The 20,885-nt window shown below is 34.9% G+C and overlaps 1 protein-coding gene across 1 annotated transcript in view; it reads right to left on the bottom strand.

The window, feature by feature from the left end:
• The window catches only part of CDH18 (cadherin 18), a 986,019-nt gene that overhangs the window by 849,323 nt on the left and 115,811 nt on the right, over window positions 1-20,885 (bottom strand). The gene's annotated exons all lie outside the window — the stretch shown is intronic.

The following is a 20,885-nucleotide window of genomic DNA, read 5'->3' as shown; positions in this document are numbered from 1 at the left end:
TGGTCATTTAAAAAGAAGGTCCGGTTATTTGTGTGGGAAATAGTAGGAAAAATAAATATCAGAATGAAGACAAAATTACAGTAAAGTAATTTCACATTTCCATTGCCTTAAGTAGCATCAGAATAGTTATTTTTATTGAAGTGTCTATCATTTTATCTGGGTGCTACATGTTTATATCCATGTGTAAAATGGTAGAGCGATAGAATGTGTGTGCATCCATGTATATATTTGTGAGTTTAATTCCAAAGAAGACATTAAAATTATGCAGAGCAATCCATTACTTAAAATAAATCATCTCAGTTTGATTTGAAAGAACACACTACACTTTTCATATGAAAAGAGGCTAAACTTTTAGAGCTGAAAATTTCATTCCAAACTCCTAACCTGTGTGTAGTGGAGTCCAGATAATTCTCTAAGAGTCCTGAATTCTCTTCACTTCGGTTTCAAAATGTTAAGGATTCGTTTTGATCCTTGCTATTTTGGTTTAGGAAGTCACAAATTACCTTAAGAAACCAAAGATGAAAGGATCATTTAGAGGAATAACAAAACCAGAATTGCAAGTAGCTGGATGGCCAAGCTAAAATTTTACTATCCATACTATTCATGCGTGTCATATTTTTTTGGTCTTTACTATGTATATAACATCAGTGAAAGTAATGATTACAATATCTTAGGTGCAATAAATAAAGTTCCCACATTAAGAGGAATAGAAACAACCAAGGCAAATTCTTAGCAGAGCCACATACAAGATCCATAAATGCAGAAATTTTCTCTATCTTGCTAATTGTTATGTTGCCAATACCTGGGACAGTGACTCATTACATGCCTCTGTGGTCCTTGTTGACTGAAAGAATGAATGCAGTTGCCCTGGTAACATGGCTGGTTCATTACTGCAAAACATTGTTAGTGGCATCCTGGAAATCAACACCATGGATACAAGGAGAAGAGCTTTGCCATAAATTGCTCAACTGTTACTACCAATCATTGTGTGCTACAGAATTAAAACTTTTAAACATAGAATCAGAAGAGATATGCATCTTGACTTATAATAATAGAAAGTGTAAGCATTAGGCACTGATAAGACATATCCCTCTAATACCTTGTATAATACAAGCACCATGGCAATTATACTCTCTTAGATGGAAGATGCTGGAAATCTGCATTTCAACTAAAGAATTATTTGTGAGCACGAGTTAATTTTGTATCCAATGCTATATTATATGGCATAATCCGATGGCAGATGGTCCTAGGAGGCTCAATTATGTAGAAAGGCATGTTATGTCATAAAAATAACAGTTACCTCCTCTGAAAGTGTCACTGCTCATAAAATATTGAATGGGGGGAAACAAAACAAACAAAACTAAGCAAAAAGCACTTGCTGCCTACCAAGATTTAATTGGTCTTGCAGTTATTGAATACTGCTGGAACAAAGTCTCATAGGAAAATTTCTTGTACCTCTCACCATGCAAGTCATAGGAAAAAATACTAATTATACCAAACAAATGCACTAGCAGTTGATGAACTGGTTGATGAATGTGGACAAATATTCAGATTTAATGGATCAAATAGACAGACACTGCCAAAAAGTAACTCAGGAATCCTTTAACAAAATTACCATCAAAATGGGTACTAATAGAAATATATATCTTTTGCAAATAAGATTGTCTAAGGGAAATGAAGCTGGTTAAAATACTATGGGACCAAAAAAAATATATTATGGGACATTGCTTTAAGAAGAACAATGATCATAAATGATAGAACTGTATTTTTGGTATGCCTAAATTACATGTAATAGTGTACAATGACAGTTTAAAATATTAATGATGATTTATCAAGACATATTCCATGGTCACAGAATGCATAAAGTCTCTAACTGACCGCACTGTAACATGGCCTAGGGCCACCTTAGCATTACTTTTGAAATGGTTTCCAGGGTATTTAATTGATAATCATGACAAAGCATCCACTGAGTCTTTTCCTTGACAGGATGATTGGCGTCAATCTTTGTATACACATGCATTAGTCTACTTTTTCACAGCCATTAATAGCAGAAATTAAAAAGAATTCATTTATAATTATGTCTCTTTTTAGTTTAGTTCTTAAATATTATCTCCTCCATATCATCCTATGCTTTGTAGTGTTTGTCTGCTTTCCTCATATTTTGGTTAATTGTGTATTCATTTCTCTATCTCTGGTTAGTAAACTTTTTGAAATCAAGGATTTATATTTTTGATCTTGTGGTTTTGAATGGTTCTCAGCAAGGCTGAGTAGAGTTTCTCTCTCTCTCTCACTTTCTCTCCCCTCACTCATCCATAAATGTAAATACTGAAATAAATATCTAAGTGGAAAGATAAAATTTTTGTCTCCATTTATCAAGCACTAAATGAGCATACTAACTTTCTATAAAGTGAGAAGTATATTGGGGAATTAAAATAATTTTATTCTACTCATATCATTTTTTTCATTTAATCTCACTAGACACCAATTTTCACATTTGCAACAGGAGATATTTGGATTAAAATTTATTTTTTATTTTATTTTATTTCTTTGACAGAGAGACAGATCACAAGTAGGCAGAGAGGCAGTCAGAGAGAGAGGGGGAAACAGACTCCCTGCTGAGCAGAGAGCATGATGTAAGAACTCTATCCAGAATGTGCCCCTACAAATTTTAGAACACTTTATTTTGGAGAGATAGAGAGGAAGAGGGCATGTGAATAAGGGGTGGGAGTGGGCAGAGGGAGAGAGAAAATCTCAGCCAGACTCCGTGCTGAATGTGGAACCCAACATGGGGCTCAATCTCACGACCGTGAGATCATGACTTAAGCAGAAATCAAGACTTGGACACTCAACTGACTGAGCCACCTAGGCACCCCTGGATTGTAATTTATGTAAAACCCTTTCAAATTTGAGTAGTCTAGGATTCTTCCTTTACCACTATGCCTTCTAAACCAAAATAGGAGTATCTAATTATATTACAGACAAATGAGGAGTTCCTATTCAATATTACATTTTACCACGGCCATTGGTGATATAGGAAATAACCTAAACATTTGGATATCTGAAAAAAATTCCTGTTATAATCTCAAATGCATTCTCAGAATCTGCAAAAATTACTTTACTTGCTTAATATAAACCATCTCTTTGCTTAGAGACCACACTTTGAATGGTGAGAAGAATTCTCATCAGAAAATCATGTATGTTAAAAAAAAAAAAAATCAGGTAGTGTTTGTTAAAGTAAATAACTGACATGGCTTTTCTTATGTGGACTATCAATAAAAAAACCTTCAAGTGTGCTTAAACCACACCCAACCTCATGAATTTTCTGAGATTTTTACAATCATTTGACATGTTCTGTTTTTATCTTCTTGACTAGAAATGAAACACAAATGTCAAAGACTCATATCCTTATCAATGATGGTGAAGAGACAAAGAAAAAAAGAGAAATGAATTAAGAGTTTTAGAATCAACTATATCTTAAGTTATGCATTAAATAATACTATGCTTTGCAAGGAGCCTACATTTAGTAGATTTGAAAATTTTTATCATTTAACTAAAAAGACTGGGAAAATACTGATCTATGTTGTCACAGCTTTTATGTAAAGTACCCTGTATAAGAATGAAGGCTTCAGAGTTGTATAAAATGCAGGAAAAGAATTCTCAGGATCCACTCTGAGTTAGAAATTTAAGCAAACTCTGCACCTGGGAGCAATCAGATGACTAATGTTACTAAAAAGGAAAAGGTACAAAAGACTCGTAGTTTAAGAGAAGAAAACTTTTGGGTGCAAGAATCAGATCCTTTGGATGAAAAAGCAAGAACAAAATATAAATGCTGTGAGAAAAGAATCTTATAGCATTAAATGTATCTTTAAATGATTACATATGAGAGAAGAGATAAGAAAATTTCCCCTACTCCTCAAATGCTTCAACGTAATGAAAATTGACAGAAATTTGCAAGTAACAGTAAATTCATTTCAAGTACTATGCTGACAGGCTTGAGTACAGATTAATGACTGAAGCAGCAGTAGAATTGTGCTTCAGGTACTGAACTTAATACAGGTGAGAGTATTAATCTAGTTAACTATAAATGAAGTAGTGCCTTGTATTTTTATTTAAGCTCATATTTTCAAAATGGAAATATCCATTTTAGAAGGATTTTAATACTTTAAGAATAAAGAAGGATTATTATTGGCTAAATCACACTTCTCTACACTTCATTTACTAAGATTGGGTAATTCATAAGTAAGTTGAGCTCTTTTCTGGTAGAGCCCTTTCTATCATGCTCTGTATTCATTCCTGCATAGCAGCTAGCACTTACCAGCATTTATAAATATTTCTGAGCCAGTGAATAAAGGGATGGAAGGTTATTCCTTATTTTTTTAAATTTTGTAAAGATTCATTTATTTATTTTAGAGAAAAAAAGAGAATAAATGGGGGGAGGTTCAGAGGGAGAAGGAAAAGGAAAGAATCTTCAAGCAGACTCCCCTCTGAGCACAGAGCCCGATGACAAGGGTTCAATATCACAACTGATGAGATCCCAACCTGAGTTGAAACCACTGCCAGACGCTCAACTGACTGAGCCATCCAGGCACCCCAAAAGTTCATTCTCTGATCAGAGTGCATGTGAAACATTAGAGCTGAGATGAAATACCAATTATTACTTGTGCACAGGTTTGTACGTTCTAACAATACTCCCTCTTAGTTATACATGATTATCTAATCCCTGAGATAAACTGTAAAATTCAATGACCATTTGTGGTGGACAGTGAAGAAGATACAGAATCCATAAGAATTTCCTTCCTCATCAAAAACAGCGAAAGTCTGTGATTAGCTCATCTGAATTAGATACAGTGTTTCAAGCTTTCTTTGAGGCCATGGCTGTTCGGTATAAATTCATGTAACAGAAAGAAAGAATCTCAAGGTAAAAATGCAGCCATTTTGGCAGCCAAGTAAAACCTAAACTATTCCATTTATCTGTTGACAAATACATCAGGGGAAAGCAAGAATTGGTTCTAAGCAATGTATTCTTAATTTTCATATAATGGTCATTTACAGACATAGTCACAAGTATTATAAAGCTTTGCTGACCATTTAAGGCTTTTCTTCAAGGTTAGTCAAGTATGTATAATCTTAGTGCTTTTATACTTCACTTTTAATATAGTTAACATTTTCTTCACTCAGTGCTTTCAGACACTCTGGCCTTTTAAAGAGTCTCAAATTAAAAGTAATGGAGAAAAGGACTTCTGAGTTACAGAAACAGCCGTTATAAAGACTAAAGATTAGAACATAATTTAGAGTTTATCTCCTTACTTTATACACAATACTAACAACTTTGATTATCTGATTTCTTAAATGCTGCCGATTAGAAAAAGAAAATTAAAAGGAAGAACAAGAAGCATGCAGAGCCAGTTTCTGAGAATTTCTGCGGAGCAACAGTGTATGTGACAGATACAAACTGACATCAGAATGTAGGCATCACACGCAATAATATTTGGTCTTCAAAGTGATACGAAGTGTGAAAGACAAATTATTCTTCCCTTTGTCAAAAATTGCAAGAAAGACTTTGGTCACGACTATTTCAATAGAAGTAAAGAACACTGACTTAGGGAGAAAGACCAAACTCAAACATAAATATAACAAGGTCAAGTGGGGATTTGTAGTCAATGGTCATTGAAAGACTTTAGATGAGAACTTACTAACTGCAAGTTGGTTCGATATGGGGGAGGGGAAAAGGAGTTTGACTAGACAGGGGGAACGGGAGGATTATCAACAAATTTGTTTAACAGGTTTCTTTGCCAAACATGGACAAAGTCAGGGGTTCAAGAGAAGTGGGGCAAGAATGGAGTTAGTAGAAAAGAAGTCTCAGAGAAGCCTAACAAGAGTTGAGCAAAGGAGACAGTTTCTGTACATTCAAGAACAGGTCCATTTAGGTTAGGTACCAAACAGGTACTTTAAAAGGAGTTAGAGAATCACATGCACCATTTGAGAAAAATGTATATTAAAAATGCTTATTTCCCCCCAGTTATGTCAGTTCAATGGCAGTCTCCCACTATGCAGAAAATGGACTATTCCAGACAATTTTACTTTCTAATCATGCTCATGGTAATTCAACACATCAAATGGAATCATTGTGAAATAAAATAACTGTCTTTAACTCTTTCCAAATACAAGAAGCACATCAAAGAAGCATCAACATTTCTGAACAAACTGTATAATGGTCATTATCTGTCCTTTTATGAACAAGGTCACAGATAGTTCATGATGATTTAAACTGGGTCTGTAATAAACAAACAGGAAGGAGGTAAATTAACATTTGCATTGAATGCAATCTTGCATTGATCACCTTACAAAAACAGAAGGAAACTGTTTATAAGAAATTTCCTGCTTGTAGTTGAACATTTTTTCAAGTTGTTCACCTTGTTTAATAGAGATGGCTTAATCTCTTAGTTGAAATAGGTTGATAGAATAAAATGCGGATGTTTCTTCTAGGCTTCTCTTATGTTATCCTGACATACTTTTCTTTCTTGAAATTTCTTTTCATTTTATTTCTATTAATTTATATATTTTTCTTTTCTTCTTTAATTTCTTCCTCCTCCCTCTCTTCTTCCCTTGTCTCTTTGTCTAAATTTTTTTTTCTTCCATCTTACGTATCAGTATTTCAGTGGCCATGCTCTTTCTTGGGTCCCAACCTTGCTCACTCCTTATGCCTTTTCCTGATCTTGAACGGACGGACTCGTTTCAATTTTATGCACAAATTTTATTTGAAAGCTACATTAAATTGATTTTTAGCTATCTCATTCATCTCTAAATTGGCCCATCTATACTCCATTTTATAATGATGGGGTTGAAATTCTGAAAACCATATTTCCCTTCTTTCAGAAGGTGTCTTGTTAGGTTCCACCAATATGGGTAACGAACTTAAAACTAGTAGACAGGGAAAGCCAAGAAAAGTTTGCTGCTCTGCCCCTCAGTCTCCCTCCAACTTCATTTCAACAATGGCTCTTCACCATCGCTGGTAGTTAACCCCAGTCTCCAGTGATGTGGGCCCTTCAGGAACAAGTATCACAGTGTCCCTTCTGATGTACTAGTCCTCTAGGAGATAGTCTATTCTGAGGTCTGGACCCAAATTATGTGGTATGCAGCTTATGATCTCCTGAGGTATCAAGAGGAGCTAAGCGATGCCTCTTTTCCAAAATCTGGAGCCTAGCTCTGCAAAGCCCATTTGCTAAGCTCCTGTGTTATTAACCACAGTGGCTTGATACCACTTTCTCAGGATCTGTGTCTCAATTCTCCGGAGTACCTTCTCTACGTTTCCAGATTGTGAAAGCTCCAAAACCTACCCTTTGTGTCCCAAGTCTTAGAGGGTATAATTCTGATTTACCTTAGTACTCTCTCTTGATCTTTCCATTTTTCTAACACCGCTTTATCTAATGTATCTTAAATTCTTTCTGTTCACATATTTATGATGATTTATCTATTTTTACCTGAACTTTCTAGTCTGATACAATCTTGTTAACAAACATAATCCCAGGAGACAAAACCCCATAAAGGAGATCCATGGGTTGGTTTAGTTTTATCCTTGGCTTTGAACCATATGCTGAGCTTCTCAACATGGGAAATGAGAAATCAATAATTCTTGGCACACTGTGTATAATGATTAAATTGTCATCTGTGGTTCATTGTGAACCATGTCTAATCTTGATGCATATGAGCGAGGGTATCTTCTTCCTACTGTACTGGACAGGATGAAGAAAACAAATGACAAGCTCAAGACTTTCAACTTTTGGCTCCATTGACAATAAAGAACAAGAGATTGCCTATATGTTCTTAAAGGAATTTATTTCACTGAAAATCAAATTCAGTTTTGTGAGTTAAAAACTAAGTCAATTCAGAGACTCCCAGGGCTTGACAACCCAGGCTTGAAGAAAGAGAGACGTATTATGGTATGTCTAAAAGTCATATCATTTCTTTGTTTTTCATATTCTATATCTGCTGGTCCCAAATTTTCAGAGTAAGTAGAAGTGTCCAACATAATACTATCACTGAGCTTTCTAGAAAAATAATGTTATCTTGGAGTATCTGCATAGAGATGGTAGAAGACTCAGTGGACATTGTGGAGGGAGAGCTGGTCAAATGAGGAAAGAGAATTTCCCAACAACTCTAAGAAGCAAACAATATGCCCATTTCACTTGATGTGAGATGGTAAGTGGGAAAATTTGTGAAAGATGCTGATAGGCTATTAAAAAGTGGGGGATGTGGTTGAGTTACTGTAGCTTATGTCCTTGTGTATAGTTCTTATTTGGTTTATTTATTAATGCTCTTCACTGGCATTGACTCACTGCTCCAGAGGAGTAGGTCCTGGTATTCATTGTCCATCAATGTCCTTTTTTTTCCTTTTTCTTTACTCAGTGAAATTATCAACACCACTCTTCCCCATCAATTTAGTGCTTTCATTCCATTTGTTTTATTTTATTTTATCAAGCTCATTTCTCTGAAGAAACAGGACTTTAGTTTTATGAATCATTTATCTGAAAAGCAAAAAGTATTATACCGTTTGAAAATGTTTTCTTTCTATTCATTTACATGTGACTTATTTTGAAAGTAAATATAGATGTTTTCAGGAGATTTTAAATCTACTTTAAGCTTTATCTTTGAAATATCTTACTTTTAAAACAGAAACTAAACTAAAACAAAAACAAACAAGAAAAACTAACTCAATTATATTCCAAGAAAAATGTACCAAACATAAATTTGCACATAAAATTTTACCATCCTTGAAATGATCTCTAACCTGCTTCAGGCATAACAAATACTCTTTTTTTGATGTAAGCTAAACTTGAAACACTAATTTTCTTTAATTTTATTAGTCAAGGAAATCATTACCATTTTTAAGAAAAATGCCTTGTGATTAAAATCTGGCTTTACCTAGAGAATTATGCATCTTGGATCATTTTTGGGGGGGGGGGAGTATCCCTATCAGGACCTTGCCTGTGACTTATCAGACAGTAAATACCCAACATGTTCTCATGATCTCCTTCAGTTGATGCTGGGAAGACAATCACAGGTCTTATTTTCATAGACCTCTTTATAACTAGAAAAAACATGTGACCCATTTCTACAGGGTATAAGCAGAAGTCAGCCAGGGCAGGGGGGAGCAGGGAGAAAGTTACGGGGCGGGGGAGATCTTATAAAAGGCTTTTGCTTTTCTGATTAATCAAAACAACAATGATAACAATGAAAATGGGGCAGTTACAACTATAGCAAAACTTTCCTTCTAGTCCCTATTTACTGACTTAAACTTAGATATCTGGAAGTGTAGCAGCTGTCTTGAAAATATTAACAGTAAGTGTGGGGGAAAGGCCACATAGAGTTTCCTATTACCTGGAGCTGGAAGAATATCTAACCTTTAAAGAGAGAAATCATGAATGATTTTCACGTTCCTGTTTCATGTGCATGAGTAGATTGGAGTAAATTTATGATACCATGAATGATTTTGCACATATATTAAAATCTTCATAAAACATGTCTTTCCTTGTTAACCTGATGTATCAATTTAGTTGTTCACTTATACCATACATACCCTACAAGTCTTGTGCCCAGCTGACATCTCCTTATAATAAAAAATTAATTTCTATTATACATAAAATTTTCTCATTCTCTGAAGTATCTGCCTTTTTTGTTAAGAAGCAGATTGTGGAATATTAGAAAGTATAGGTGCCAGAGTTTTAAGAGTATTTAGGGGATGCCTGAGTGGCTTATTCAGTTAAGCATTTGCCAGATCATGATCCCAGGGACCTGGGATCGAGTCCCACATCCAGCTCCCTGCTCATCTGGGAGCCTACTTCTCCCTCTGCTTGCCATTGCCCCTGCCTGTGCTCTCTATCTCTCTCATTCTCTCTCTCTCTGACAAACAAGTAAATAAAATCTTTAAAAAAAAGAGTATTTTGTCAATCCTAAATAAGAAAAAGGTTAATATTAATCATATGTTTAGTATCTTATTTATGTCACATTTATATTTTTATATATTATATTAAATATATAAAAATATAAATGTAATAATACATATATATTTATAAAATATGACTAATGTATATACCTAGGACTGAAATAGTTTATGTAGAAGTTTAAGAAAAATAGTAAAATTTTAGAACAAAGAGCTTAAGAGCAGGGGGGTGGGGTAGAGGGAAAGAGACAATCCCAAGTAGGTACCACCCTGCGTGTTAATTTAGTAAAATATCTAAGCAAGCACCTTGTGAATATTTAATACATATAATTAGTATAGTAATAGTATAGTGATCACAAGCACCTTGTGAATATTTAATACATATAATTAGTATAGTAATAGTATAGTGATCTATAAACTACACAAAAGATAAAGAGAAATACAGTCATAAATAAATTGGAAATCACTTTCCAAAGAATTGGAAAAATCAAATTATAATCAAGCCACAGTGGGCTGATAGTTTTGTGACCCTATGCCAGCCCCATTTGGTGAAACCAGTGATGGCCAAGTGTACTTTTGCCTGTGTCTTACCATTAAGGCAAGTGTGTGTTGTTTAGTTAGTTAGTTAGTCGTTAGTTAGGGCTAGTTGAGGGCTCCTTACTCATCAGCATAGCATCACAGTGGAAGGCTGATGTCGTTAAGAGAGAAACAGGCTGCATTAGCATCATGTAGCCAAGAACCAAGGCAGTGTTGCCTTTCTGCTCATACTCTGTCCTAAGTAACCTAACCTACCCTACTCTTCTTTCTGTCTGAAATCGATGTGGGTTGAGCATTTTAATTTGATCCATGACCCTTTCTGTTCTGTGACTTTTGAGATGATTTACTGGTAGCTGGTGATTTACTTGGAGGTTATAAGTCTATCAAAGTAGTTGAAGATCTGCTTTACTTTTTCATCTTCATTTAGCACTTAAGAAATGTTACAAAATTTTCATATTAAAAATAAGCTGTAAGAAGATTATTCCATAATCCATTTAGAGCAGAAGAAAAAGAAGTAATACTTGTCTGACTTGTAATTGGTTTTTCAGTGACAGAATACCTTTTTTGCTTGTTTTTGGTTCTGTTTCTTGTTCTGTTATTGTTGTTTGTTTGCTTTTTCAATGTAAGGAGGAAAGATATTTTAAGTTGAGCAGTTAGTACTTCTGATCTGGCTCTGCATGCTTGCGTTCAAGTCCCAGCTCTGTTGTTACTGGGTTCTGTCTCCTTGGATAAATTAATGATGTCTTCAAATCTCAATTTCCTCATTTAAATATTAGAAGTAATATCTTATCCTACTACTATATCCTGTTACTATAAACTGTAAAAGTTTAATGAAAAAAATGTTTGTAAAATGATTGGAAAAGAGCCTGATACATCAAAGTATCCAATAATAGTTACTGCCTAACCTGGAAAAAAATGAATATTTTTAAAATATGCAAATAGTTCAAACTACTAAAATAAACAAGGTCATGCTTTTAAGATATGAAATAAATATGATATATGATAAAAATGATAGATTTTTTTCAGGCATTTGGCTGGGCCTGAATAAAGTGAATCTGTCCATCATATTCTAAAACTTCAGCTTTTGTATGTGCTTAGGCCAAGGGTGATTTAACTTCACAGTAGAACTTCTATTTTTGATCTGTCTTCAGTAAGGTAAATAGAACTTCTATCTTTGATTTGTCTTCTTGGTGGCTCACAAGAAGTCTAATTTCCTTTACTCTCTTCCTTATCAATAGATTTGATTTTGTTTTAAATTAGCAGTTTACATTTTATCTATTTATTTATTATCATTCCTACAGAGGTAGATTAAGGTTCTATTTGCTTTATGTTTACTTTTTTAGAAGTAACAAGAAAGAAATGTATATAGATTAAAGATTGCAAAAGTAATATAGTATCTTATAGGCGATCCGTAATATTCATATTGTTATAGATTATTTTAGATAAAATAGTTCAGGAGCAGATATCAAAAGTGACTTATGTCGTCAAATATATTTCAGAAATAAGATCAAGTTATATGCTGTTTCTGCAAGCATAGAAAGGACATAAGAAAAGAGAGAAACTAACCCTCAAGGACTATGCAGGGCCTGGGACTTACCCCACTAAATAGCTCATAAACTAGCTTGTTAGTTTCATAGAAGTTGACAAAAGATGTAGACTTCTAGGTCAGCAACATTTTATTTTATTACACATGGAAAAAAAAACAATAACCAAAGCTTTATGTTCCTATGCTATTTCCCTAGGGAGTAATGCAGGACCTAGGACAGAGGACTCTTTTGTTAGTTTAAGCTGCTCTTACCAAAATGCCATTACCCTCATAGCTTAAGCAATGAGGGTAATGGCATACCTCACAGCTTACTTTACTTTTTTTTTTTTTTCTCCTTTCTGAGTTTGGCAGACTGAGAAGTTTGATACCAAAGAGCCAGCAGACTTGTTTCTCCACAAAGCCTCTCTTCCTTACTTGTACACAGCTACCATCTTGAACTATACCCACATGCCTTTCCTTGGTGCCAGAGAGAAAGCCTTGGTGGCTCCTCCTCTTCTATAAAGACACTAATCCCATCATGGGAGCTTTACTTTCAGGACCTTACTTAACCTAATTATCTCCCAAAGACTCCACCTCCAAATACCATCCCTGGGAGTTAGAACTTCAACATACAGGAATACCTTTCTCAGCAGGGCTTCAGTTTATCATGCTTTGCAGACAGTACAGTTTTTACAAATTGAAAATGTGCAGCAACCTTGTGCAAAGCAATTGTTTTAGAGCCATTTTCCAACAGCATTTTCTCACTTCATGTGTCTGTGCCACCTTCTGGTAATTCTCAAAATATTTCAAACTTTTGTTTTATTATTATATCTGTTATGGTGATCTATGCTCAGTGACCTGTGATGCAGCTGTTGCAACTGTTTTGGGGTGCTGCACACTGCACTCACATATGATGGTGAACTTCATAAATGCTTTGTGTGTTCTGACTGTTCTACCCACTGGCTCTTCCTTCATCTCCCTGTCCTCAGGCATCCCTACTCCTTGAAACAGAGCAATATTAAAATTAAACAAATTAATAACCTTACGATGGCCTGGAAGTGTTCAAGTGAAAGTAAGAGGCTGATGAGGCAAGTATTATTGTTGTCTTACTTAAGAAATAGCCCCAGCCACCCCAGGGTTCAGCAAGCGCCATCCTCTTCCGTTGGCAGCCATCCACACCGAGGAAAGACTCTCTGCCAGCAAAAAGATCACAACTTGCTGAAAGCCCAGATGATGGTTAGCATTTTTTAGCAATCAAGTATTTTTTTGATGAAGGCATGTGCATTTTTTTTAGATATACTGCTATTGTACACTTAATAGACTACAGATAACTATAAACATGACATTTACATGTACTAAAAATGAAAAAAAAATCATTTGACTCTCTTTATTGCAATATTGTCTTCATTATGGAATCTAAAACTGAATCCATAATATCTCCAATGTACGCCTATATAAATTGTGGTGGGACACAATCATTCAGTCCATAATAACTGTACATCCACTGGATTATGCTACTGTTCAGTGTTTTTATAGCAAGCAGAAGCAAGACTTATTTTTGTCTGGGGGAAGAAGTTATATCACCCCTGAAGTGTGCTTGTTGCAAACACAGCTGAATAACCGTCTTGGGTAAAGAGTGGTCAGACCTCGGCATGCTTGCTATATTATAAGCAGGAAGAACAAGCAGGGACAATGTTGGCCCTTTGTAGACTGCCTCCCATGATATTAGCCAGAGTTTAGAACTTGAATAAAACAGTAAGCCAAAAAAAAAAAAAAAAAGAAAGGAAAATCTCCATTATCTTCTACTTCCACCATTAAGAACAATGGCCGGCACATAGGAGGCCAAATGAATACTGATTACCATAATTCAATAATTAAGGCAAATCTAGTGGACTTAGCACTTACGATAGCACAAGGGGGTTACCTATGGCGACCTACACACTATTAAAGAGTTTGGACTTAGTCGAAAAATCACCAAAGAGTCTAAGTAAGAAAGAGGCATAGTCAGATTTATATGCTGGAATAATCACTTTGACCTCAATAGATTTAAGGGGAGCAAGACAAAGACAGGGAGACATATTAAGAAACTATTGCAACAGAAGGAAGAAATGATGAATAAAGGTTTAAACATTATGCAGGACAACATGGAGATGGCTATAAGCAGTATTTAGAGAGCAATTGGCAAGACAATGCAGAATGGAATGAGGAAAGATGGATAGAGATTAATAAGGAACATAGCAGTCTCACTGGAGACATGCCTTAAACATGAATCAGGAATTCAGAAGGAGGGGCACCTGGGTGGCTCAGTGGGTTACAACCTCTGCCTTCGGCTCAGGTTATGATCTCAGGGTCCTGGGATCGAGCCCCGCATCAGTCTCTCTGCTCAGCGGAGAGCCTGCCTCCTCCTCTCTCTCTCTGCCTGCCTCTCCACCTACTTGTGATCTCTGTCTGTCAAATAAATAAATAAAATCTTAAAAAAAAAAAAAAAGGAATTCAGAAGGAGTAGTGAGACTTTTTGGAATTCGGGCCATTGAAATGAAAACAAATTCTATTTTCATTTCTAATAGATATCATACATGTGTGGTTGTTTTCACACCTGAAAACATAAAAATGAAACATTTAAGTGTTATCATTATAAAAGTCTTTCTGTACAGCAACAGTTTTCTTTCTTAAGCCATCAAAATACAGTTATAAATTAATTCTCTATTCTAAACAGATTCTTCCTTTTCTTCTCTGCTTTACTCCCCACACAGATTTCTGCAATCATATATGTAAGAAAACTGGTCACCCATGTGATTTACCCTTTAAAAGCTAAGCAATTTATTCTTTGGTGATTATATGACTGGTAACCTTGGTTTTGATAAATTACTTTTTGGACTGTATTTCTAAAGCCAGCAGCTTTCTTCTATTTGGCTACAAAGACAAAGTGAATTTTAATGATAGCTATAAATAACATGCCATCAATTTGAACTAGGAAACTAGTAGCCACCTTCACCAAAATTTGGTAACATTTTATGTTGAAAAGACAGCATTGAAATGCAAGGAACCTATGAATATATGTGAAAATATGTAATTGTTTGCATAATATTGAACATTTACTGAATGCATATTCCATATATTATTTAATAAATGAATCAATATATCCCTTATTTTATGTACTTCGCTTTATTCCTGTAGTACTCTAGTGTTCCAGGTAAATATATTTAATGGAATTAATCTTTTCCATATTTTCAATGGTTTAGGGGAAATGATGCTTATTTGTTAATCTAAAAATTTATTTTATTATGTATAAAATGATTTTACATATTGTTTTTGGCAAAATGGAAGAGTTGAGGAGGGTTTGGTTAGGGAATTCAGGTCTTGGCTTCCATTTAATTACCCTAATGTTCCTCATAACTTTGAAAGGAAAAGATCATGGTTCTCATTTTAGGCTCCAGGGGGCTATTTTGCTAATGCACTTAACCATTTGGGATTAAACTGAATCAAGTCCTAAAATTCAGACCTAAGAGATGTCTGCCCTTAGACTATCAACTATAAGCAAATAATCTCTTGAAATTACATATTTAAAAATATAGGATTAAATATGTCACTGTGTATATCCTGAGTAAATCTTTGTTCTTAAATAAATTTCAACTGAGAAATTCTGAGTTAAGAAAAGTGAATTTTAACCATACTTAAAATGTGATGAATTTTATTAGGTGAAGAATATTGGATAAACAGAACCTCAAAATTATAACCCCTGATTTAATAAAGTTCCTTAGCTCTGTATAAACATGTAACCTGGTATCATTCGACCTGACAGTATAGACTGAAGTCATATAAGTCAATTGAACTGCTTTTTTTATTTTTTTAAAGATTTTTTATTTATTTATCAGAGAGAGAGAAAGGGAGAGAGAGCGAGCACAGGCAGACAGAATGGCAGGGAGAGGCAGAGGGAGAAGCAGGCTCCCTGCCGAGCAAGGAGCCCGATGTGGGACTCAATCCCAGGACGCTGGGATCATGACCTGAGCCGAAGGCAGCTGCTTAACCAACTGAGCCACCCAGGTGTCCCGAACTGCTTTATGCATAAAGACAAATCCAGGGTATACCCAGAAACCCAAATTCTTATTCTCAATACAAACAGAACCACTTAGACTCACCACTTAATGGCTTTAAATAATAGCTTCTCTTTTGTGGTATAAAACCTAAAAACCAAATATCCCCACTGGACAGCACTATGAAGACCTGGAAACCACCTGCAGTCCACAGTGCTTCCTGCACACATTAGCAAGAATTTACCTTTCAATGTGACCTTACTAGGCCTGCTCATTCTTGTCCAGGATGTGGAAAAAAGGACTTTAAAAATAAGATGTTTGTTAATAATGCTGCTTCCTTTTCTCTTTAAAAAGGTTTTTTAGAAAAAAAAAATTAAAAAATAAAAAAGAGACTTAGTTTTCTTTGTATAGACATATATATTAGCTGTAAGGTAGCTGAAGAATACACACTAACTTTAAGAAAAGCAAAAAACCACCTAGTAAATCATATGTAATTGCCAAAAACATTTTGTTTAACTTCCTACATTACATACATTAAAATATTTAGTAAGAGAAAATTTCTATTTTTTTCTGCTTAGAACTTCCAGAAACAACTTAATCTTCTTTTTCCTTCAGTTATATACTCACTTCCTCAAAAAAAAACTTAAAAAAAAGAAAATAGAAAAATATGCATGCATCACAAATCCATACCATGTGTATATACAGTTATTTACAGAGTACAGAATCCCAAAGCTTTTTTTTCTGAGTGTGGATGGGAGGGTGTGAAATGGCAGTACTTTCTGCTGGAGACATGTTAGGAATCCCTGTTCTTTTAGAGAGAATCAACACATACAAAACCAAATACCTATATCTATCTCAGTGGTTCAAAAACTTGTCTGTATGTCACAATCATCATTCTGATTCTCTGAATCTATTTTTTTTCTTATGTTCAGTTAGCCAGGATATAGTACATCATTAGTTTTTGATATAGTGTTCAACAATTCATTAGTTGTGTATAACACTCATCAGAACACACACCCTCCTTAATATCCATCACCTGGTTACCCCAGATTCAGAATATATATATATCTATATCTATATCTATCTATCTATCTATCTATCTATCTATATATATATATATCCTGATTCCATTCTCATAGATTCCAGTGTAACTGATCTTGGGAGTAACTAAGATACTGGGATTTTCGAAGCTCTTAAGGTAAATTTAGTGAAATTTGGGAACCACTCATCTAAACTATAATGTAACTTGCCTCTTTGCATTTAAAACAAACAAACAAACAAAACATGTTTGAGATCATTACAAATGTTCGTTTTTCTTTTTTGTTTTTTTACCTACTTTAATGAACTGTGGTTGACATACAAAAAAGCTGTAAATATTGAATGTATACAACTAACAATCCCAAAACTGAGATAAGGAAGCTGACGAGACTTCAGTTTTAGAAAGACTCCTTCTCTGTTGTTTTTCTGCTGGGCTACCTATACTCATCTTCTATGTTTTGCCTCTGAATAAACCAGAAAAGCTGTGTTACCGCTGCAAGGGAGAAGCAAAAAAGTTCATCTTTCTCTCAGTTTCTCCCAGGCCCCCAAAGAGTTTCTCCCTTTCCTGAAAACATCTAGGAAAGCCAGATCCCAAACATGTTTCAGGACCATTAGCTGCAAACAAATCTTTTGGCTGATGCTGGCATCGATACCACTTACCTTCGGTAATTCGTGCAATAACATCTGCCAATCACTTGTCATTGCCTTTGATTGGACCTTCCCCTGGATTTCTGAAGGATCATGTATCTTGGGCTTCTTTCCAATAAAAATTCCTAACACCAGGCAACAATGATGTTCCTTTCCTTTCCAAGTCTCTTGGACACACCGTCTGCTATACCCTGTCACTTAAGCTATTCAATAAACTCTGCTTTCACTTCCTCCTGACTCACATTTGATTTCTCTCCTGCATGAAGCCAAAGACCCTCCTGGCTGGTCCCATGAAATGCCCCTGTGGGTCCTTGGACCCAGCCTACCTGCATCAAAAGCATCATTAAAATCAATGCCATAAATACATTTACTACCCCCAAATACTTCTTCCCACCTTCTTTGTTATTTATTTATTAATTATTTGGTGATAAGAACACTTAACATAAGATATATCCTCTTAGCAAATCTTTAAGTGTACAATACATCACTGTTAACTATAGGAACCGTGTTGTACAGTAGACGTCTATGACTTACTCATCTTGTACAACTGAAGCTTTGTACTTTCTGACCAACACCTTCCGGCCCCTGGTAATCATTATTCTAATTTCTGCTTCTATGCATTGAACTACTTTAAATTCTTTGTATAAATGAGATCATATAGCATTTGTTCTTCTGTGTCTTAGCATAATACCCTCCAAGTTCATCTCTGTTGTCACAAATAGTAGAATTTCATTCTTTTAAAAGACTGAATAATATTCCATTGCATGTAAATACCTTGTGTTCTTTATTCACTTATCTATCCATGGACATTCAATTTACTCTCATCTTGACTACACGATAATGCTGCAATAAACATGGGCACAAAGATATCTTTTTGGGATCCTGATTTTAGTTCTTTAGCTATACACTGAAGAGATTGCTAGATCATATGATAGTTCCATTTTTAGTTTTTTTAAAGAAAACCATACCATTTTTTCCACAGAAGCAACACTCATTTACATTCCCACCAAAAGTGTACAAGTCTTCCTGTTTCTCCCCATCTTTGCTGATACTGATCTTATGCCTCTTATTTTACAAATGCCACTCAATTTTCAAAAGAAAATACACAATTCTCCATTGTTTAGACATACCATGATCTGTTTAACCACTGTCCCACATAAGGATACTTCATTTGTTTGTAATATTTTTTATTTCATTATGCTCTTATGGAATATATTATTTCATAAATGAACAATATAACTAAAGATGCATACTTAGAAGTATAATATCTGCATCAAAAATACATGAGAATTTATGAATTCTGTGAAGATATTGAAATTGTCTTTTAAAATGTGTCTTAGAGAAGAATGACTTTTTTTCACTATCTATTAGTTTTCTCAAACTCTAATTTGCATGTGAATCACCTGGAGATCATGTTGAAATGAGAATTTTGTAGGTTCAGAATGAGATCGGAGATTATGCACTTTAACACTTCTTCATTCTACGGTTTTTTAAGGTGTTATACTGGGATATTTGTTTGGGAATTTCTACTTAAACAATAAGTGTTTGCATCTGTAAATCTCCCTTTAGGAACTGTTCTAGATTATCTCTTAAATTGTGCTTTTTTCCACATTCATCTTGAAATATTTCCTAGTTCACCTTGTGATTCTTTCTATAACTATTGGTTATTTAAGTGTTAATTTGTGAGCTTTGCAAATGTCCTTACATTATTGATTTCTAATTTTTAGTGTAAGTGAAAAAATATTTGGGACATATTTACCCTGAAGAAAAGTTGTTATCTGAAATTCATTGTAACTGGGCTTCCTTTATTTTATCTGGCTTCCTATAATACCCCACACCACCACCAAATTATGTTAGCTGCAGTCCTTACAAAACCAGAGTTTATCTTTCTCCTATGCTATGATATAAATTTGAGCTATTAAATGGCCAAAGTTAGAGCTATGCTTTAATATTTTCATTGAATTTTAATGCACAAATATATATCTTTTGAACACTTAAGTTAAATAGATAGTTGTTTCTAATGCATTTTTATACGGGGCAGGGGCACAGGGAGAGGGAGAGAAAGTATCTTAAACAGGTACCATGCCCAGTACAGAGACATCCCCCCACAACCCAAGGGGTTTCATATCACCATGCTGAGATCATGACCTGAGCCAAAATCAAGAGTCAAATGCTTAACCAACTGAGACAGCCAGGCACCTCTGTTTCTAATTCATTTTAAATATTATGTATCTTATATAATTAAATGCAGTATACTGGTTAAATTTATATAAAGAGATATGTCATCATTGAAACTGCCAAGCTAAGTCAGTGAGAATCACAATCAGATTCATATTTTCAGTTAGTTATTTTGCATTCAGCCCTACTGTTTTTCACATACTGCTCAAGGCCTTCAGATGCAAGATAAAGAAAACACAGTCCTGATTTTTTTTTAATGTCTGCAAAGAGTATATATTAATGGCATCCTGATGAGAAAGCAAAAGGCAAGCTGAGGGCAAAACGCAACCTGACATCCCACAGACCAACCCCCTTCCTTAAGGTAGGAGATTATATATATATATATATATATATATATATATATATATATATATTTATATATATAAAACTCCTTAGGCACTAGTAACTGCCTAAGAACCAAGACAGGTGAAAAACCAATAGTCAACTGATAAAGATTGCAGTCACATAGGACATGAAGCTCCACTATAGTCTGTAACTGTCTTAATGATTCACGAAATAACACAAGCTTAATAACAGTCAGACATCCAGGAACCTATAGACTTAATTTCCTAGGACCCTAATGTAACCTTCATGAACATGGAATAGAAAATCCTATATCATTAGTCACTCCTTAAAATCACAATCTGCTCTTTCTGCCCATGGGTCTTGTCCCTGTGCTATAATAAAAACACCTTGGTATTGGGAAAATTGAACAGCCATATGCAGAAAAATGAAACTGGACCATTTCCTTACACCACACACGAAAACAGACTCAAAATGGATGAAGGACCTCAATGTGAGAAAGGAATCCATCAAAATCCTTAAGGAGAATGCAGGCAGCAACCTCTTTGACCTCAGCCACAGCAACTTCTTCGTGGGAACATCGCCAAAGGCAAGGGAAGCAAGGGCAAAAATGAACTATTGGGATTTCATTAAGATCAAAAGC

This window comes from Mustela erminea, chromosome 3, assembly GCF_009829155.1.
Source record: "Mustela erminea isolate mMusErm1 chromosome 3, mMusErm1.Pri, whole genome shotgun sequence".
NCBI lineage: Eukaryota > Metazoa > Chordata > Mammalia > Carnivora > Mustelidae > Mustela > Mustela erminea.
This window is presented reverse-complemented; position numbering and strand designations above follow the sequence as displayed.